Genomic DNA, 5,924 nt, shown 5'->3' on the forward strand with positions numbered 1-5,924 from the left:
CGAAATAAATATAGCATTTCAAAAATAACTAAATGCTCAACAAAAATATGATCTTCACACGAAAATCACGGGTACTACTTTTCTCCCTAACTATGTTTGTAACTTTCCCTATTCTCCAACAGGGTGACAAACTAGGTTGATTCGGTATCCAGAATCGAGGCGCCTAAGGCTAACTCGAACTATGGGGCTACCATACTGTCACGCCCTAAACTTGCCCCTAAAAGTTTGGGCATGACCTACACAGAAACGGACGCATAACCTGGTATACATATCATATGGGGCCTGAACGGAAGTATTTACCAATATAAATTAACATAAATAAAAGAACTGCATCCATTGAGCGACCACTATCATGCCAGGATCACAGACAGAACTAAGGCAAATAAACATACGGTGACGTGCACCAGAGAGTTAGCTATGTACAGCTATATATATATACAGACCCAGCCCTTAGAATTGGGCGTAAAACAACATGGACAGGCAAAGGAATTATATATACATCAACCTTAAGCAAACAATCAGAGTGTAAATCAAAAGTTTAGCAAAAAGGGCTGCCTTCACTTAAGTGCCTGGATACTCTGAGGTTGACAAAAGAGGCACGGATGCCATGGGTTAAAACTGACCTCCAGGTGGAGTGCCTACAGAACAGACATGAGACAAAGTGAGTCAAGCTCAGTGAACAGTAGTACATAAACAATTTAAAGATTAACTTAATTTACTTACAATGTACACATTTCTCTAATTAGATAAGTAAATGCAAAAATCCTGTGGTTAGTCTGATTCTGTACACATTTCAGGACAGTCTTTTCGGTTCATAACTTCATAGGTTGGCCCTTGGTCTGATGGGTTCACACATTCACAAATTAGCCCTTGGCTTAACTTAGATGCATAACTTCACAAATTGGCCCTCGGCCTTTGTGATTCATAATTTCACAAGTTACAGATTCATACTTCACAAGTTGGCCCTCGGCCTCATAATTTCAGAATTCACAAGTTGGCCCTCGGCCTCATAATTTCAAAATTCACAAGTTGGCCCTCGGCTTCATAATTTCACAAATTCACAAAGTGGCCCTCGGCCTCATAAGTTCACAAATTCACAAAGTGGCCCTCGGCCTCATAAGTTCACAAATTCACAAAGTGGCCCTCGGCCTCATAAGTTCACAAATTATACCTTTCATATCTTCACAATTTATATCTTTCATAAGTTCACAAGTTATTCCTTTCATATCTTCACAATTTATATCTTTCATAAGTTCACAAGTTATTCCTTTCATATCTTCACAAATTATATCTTTCATAAGTTCACAAGTTATTCCTTTCATATCTTCACAAATTATATCTTTCATAAGTTCACAAGTTATTCCTTTCATATCTTCACAATTTATATCTTTCATAAGTTCACAAGTTATTCCTTTCATATCTTCACAAATTATATCTTTCATAATTTCACATAACCGGGTGACCCATAAAGGGACCAAATTGGCTTTAAGCCCAGCTCTTGTATGTATGGACTCAAGAGGTGGTTCATATTGCAGCACTTAGTTTCGTACTAGGAATCAATAGTTCTTGAAGACTGAACAATTCATATTATGTCATAGCATGAACGAAGTGAATAAACATAACATAATAATGCCAGGTTCATACAAATACCGTTCACAATGGTGCACATAAATTTCCCTTTATGATTCATTACATGTAGCCATAGTCATCTTACATATAACAAAGTATTAATAATAATTATTTACAGAAACACATGTGTCGTTACAGTACTATTCATGGGGATAGAACAAGTCGCACCATAACGTGAGTCATATAACAATGTTATTGATATTCCATTCTTTGACATATAAGGAAACCCATGGTTCTGTTCGATTTTCATTTCGTTAATCCATTTTAGGCAGATGTCTATGCCATAAAACATGTATCGAACTAAATAAGGCTGTAGGAGTCCAGGATAGGACGTTCAAAATGTCATGTTCCCATTAAGCGGGGTTTATATTCATAATCCCTTCTTGCCAACCAGTTGCATAATATTAATAATTCTTGTGCGGAGTTATAGGTAATTTACAGGTTATTATACATTAAGGATAACCATTAACCATAATCAGAATGTAGAGTAGTTTCAGCGTCATACCGAAGTGCACATAATCTTTTAATGTTCTCACCGATCCCTAAACAACATAAATGCTTACAAAGAACAGTGCGTTAACAATAAGAATTATTTACGGTAAGTAAACGCACGATTGCAGAACTACTACTCACAGTGATCAGTTCCCGGTGGTAATAGGACGATGTTCTCGTCTCGACCTACAAGTACAGTGCACAACACATAATGTGAGATTATACTCGATCATTTACTTATTCTCCTTGATCATTCACTTAATTAGCCATGGTGGTACCAAGCTCATTATTTCTTAATAAGTTATACTCCATGTCACAGAAACAGGAGAAATCAATGGAAAATGGTTTAGGTGAAGAAATGGTATAAAATTAGTTGACAGAAAGTGAACAGTCGTTACTAATTTGGGCATAACTATTTTTTTATTTAGAATTTGGGAGTGAGACCACTTCCATTGAAAACTAGACTTCCGGGGCTTGATTTTAGGCTCAAGAATCACTCAAAAAGGAGCCCCGAGGCAAAAGATATGCTCATTCAAAGATGGCTGGACAAAGCTGTCTCCCGCACGTGCGGGAAACAGGGCCGCACGTGCGGCTCTGGGCAGATTGCTGTCCGAAAATGGCTGAAACTTTGGGGCTTTTCATTTTCAAAATCAAACCTTAATTACATGTAAATCAAAGTCCAAAACCCTTTAATACATGACCAATTTCACAATATTATTCTCCATCAACCATCATAACCTCAAAATACACAAATATAATGCCTATACTTCTTCAATCAAGAAATTCTAAGGAAATCAAGGTTCCATCAATATGTATACATAAAACCCTAACTCAAATGGGTTCAAAGCTTCCCTTATTATCATGATTTCATGAAATTGATGTCTCAAACATAAGGATTCGAGATAGATGATCATACCCTAGTTCCATCCTTGTCTTTCTCCTAGCTTTCTCCAATTCCTCCCAAGCTTCCCATGGATGATCTTCTTTTTCTTTCTTCACCCCCTTCAAGCATCTTCAAAACCCCATGAGTGTTGATTAGAGGAGCTTTCCTCTTCTTCCTTCCCTCTCTCTCACGGTTCTCTTCTCTCTCCCCCAAATATTTTATTTGACTTCCAAATGATAAGTTCACCACTCACATAGCATAACCATATATACATATAACCAACACCTAAGCTTTCAACAATAGGAATAGCCAAACACGCCCTTACGAATCGCGAAAAATTAAATTTCAATTACAGTTCCCAGGTGACTCTAAAAATTGTGCTGATCATAAATATGTCCCCTGTTCTGGTTTCTGAAGCCTCTAGGGCCTTCAATTTACAGTATAAAGTTAACCACCTAAACATGCATTAACGAGTCAGACAAAATAGATTTCCAATTAATTTTCCCCAATAGTTCTAAAAATTCCCATTAAAATACCCAAGTCCTCAATTTTGATTTCTGAACCCGTAAAGGTCGGTAATTTCAATTTTACAGTCGTGGCTCAACAAATAATTCCTCAATTTGAACACATATCAATAAATCAAAATGCATTAACACAATAGGCCGTAAAGGTAATCTCTAATACGGATTTTGGGGTCGTTACATCCTCCCCACCTTAAAAAGTTTGGTCCTCCAAACTTGATTCACCCTGCCACAAGTCCAGTTTCGTCTTGGGTACACAATATTTCTCAATTATTTAACAATTCACAATCCTATTTAGTCAATTTCAATGGAGTTTGCTCCAAGAGTCACAAGTAATTCATCTTTACTAGCTAATTGGTAACCCAATTAATAAAAATACTCAATATCATCAAAACATCATCTCATTATTCATGAATCTTGTACATTTCAATTTATTACTCACGGAAATGAATTCATTCGAGTATTCGATTGCATGCAACTCATAAGCTATTAAACATAATTCAAATTCTTTAGGTTCACAACAACCCCCATTATCATAATTCCTCAAAGGTTAAGGAGACATTACTACATACTCACGTTTCAAAGGCATATGCTTCTTACAACAATTAAATCTAGAATAACACATATGTTCTAAATCAACGACTTGGTGACTTCTGTCGTACCTGTTATAAATTATCAGTTCAAATCAAATTTCTAACAGACTCCAAAGAACAGCTCAAATCCCATATCAAGGAATTACATGTTCAGGGTAAATTATTAGTAAAATCAAATGCGGCTCAAACCTTTATGGTTAACGGGCATTAATAGTTCGTATACAAATCTCAGCACATGGTAATTCCTATAATAGAAGTCACTTAGTGATGAGCTGGTAATCCAAGCTGTACATCATTTCAATAAACATGAATAAGTCGTATAGGCATGTAGTCTCTAGCTTCACAATTGTTCTTTGTATTTTCCATTTCCGAAAACACAACAAAATCATTTCGTTATATGGATTTAAAACCATATATACTAATTCGTAACAAGATCAGCACGATGGGAAGAAGAATCCCAATCAATATCGTTAATTCTTCACAGTATTACTTCTAAATACAGTAACACAAGGAGAAATCAAGTAGTTATGACTATACCAAAGTAAATAATCTATAGTGTTATAAATTCACGCAAACATACCATTGTAGATACTTGGTCATACCGTCATAAATTCAATCGAACATTAAATACAACTATAACAACCATTATTTTGAGCAAAGGGAGCCACTCAAAACAAAGCCAAAAATCAAAATCAAAATCATGCTTGATTAATCAGTCATAACCATAAGGTCATAGATTTCCTTAAGTTTACAGTATTCACATCCATCCAGATTCCATATTGGCTTGAAATTCAACAATTTAGCGACGAAATAATTTGACCACTTAATATCAGAGTTAGAACACTTAGCCAGATCAGTTTAATAAAATAAGAAATCAATTCGGAATCACGTCGCACATATTATACAAATCAATATAAGTACACCGGAGGAGGTAAATGTCCAGTACATACCGTTAACTCACCATCAATATAGAATATGCCCATGCCCACTATTTTTTTTTTTTTTTTTTTTTTTTAGTTCACAGTGCCGTGTGTAGACACCCCATTTTTGACCGACCTTAAGACTCAGACGTCACCGATTGAGCGCTTGGTGATGTTGCATAATGTGCTCATTCAGAAGTTTCAGAGTCGCGGCCGTAAGCCCTGCCTCCGGACTTCCGAACCCTTTTCTGTGCCTTGTCTCGGTTTGCGAACCAGACTCGGTTTTCTCTGTTTCTTTTCTTGAAGGGAGGGAGAGGTCTCGTAGACCATCTCTCAATGTTCGTAGGCTACATTTGGTGGCCGTAGGCCATTTTGCCCATTTCGGAGTCCGGTTCCCGGTTTTCGGAGCCGTCAGGCCGTGTGCCTCGGTTCGGGACCGCTTAACCATCTCCTATTGCTCTGATTTTTGGCATACATCTTATTTCATCCATTTTGAGGGACACTGGGGGCTGAGAAACCCACTTCGAGGTCGAATACCATTTTCGGTGCTTAACAGCCCATTTCCGGGACCCCGAACTGCGTGTTTTGGCTCCGGAACATTCGTTTTGCAACGGTTTTCGCTCATTTTTGGCAGGTACCTCTGTTTTATCACAGGGAAGGTCACTAAAGGGCGGGAGGCCAGCAATTGTTGCAGCAGCCAGTTATTTCTCTTCCGGAGCCTCCCGGCGCCCGTTTTTCGCACTTCCGGGCTAATGTTGAATACCTTAGAGCTAGTGTTGCCAACTTTCAACCACATATCTGTGATCTACACATCTGGGAGGCCACTAAAAGTTGGTGGCCGGCCATTAAGATCACCTGACCCTTTTGACCCCTTTCTTCCGGGCTA

General features: G+C 37.8%; 1 long non-coding RNA gene across 1 annotated transcript; it reads right to left on the reverse strand.

Moving 5' to 3' along the window:
* Positions 1-387: 387 nt before the first annotated feature.
* Positions 388-3,397, reverse strand: LOC114269270 (uncharacterized). Its single transcript, XR_014337118.1, has 3 exons — positions 3,038-3,397; positions 2,263-2,307; positions 388-638 (listed from the first exon to the last, which is right to left on the reverse strand). It is a non-coding gene; the product is annotated as an uncharacterized LOC114269270 (long non-coding RNA).
* Between the last annotated feature and the right edge of the window lie 2,527 nt (positions 3,398-5,924).

The sequence above is a fragment of the Camellia sinensis genome, chromosome 8 (assembly GCF_055761805.1).
Source record: "Camellia sinensis isolate YWXY chromosome 8, ASM5576180v1, whole genome shotgun sequence".
Taxonomy (NCBI): domain Eukaryota; kingdom Viridiplantae; phylum Streptophyta; class Magnoliopsida; order Ericales; family Theaceae; genus Camellia; species Camellia sinensis.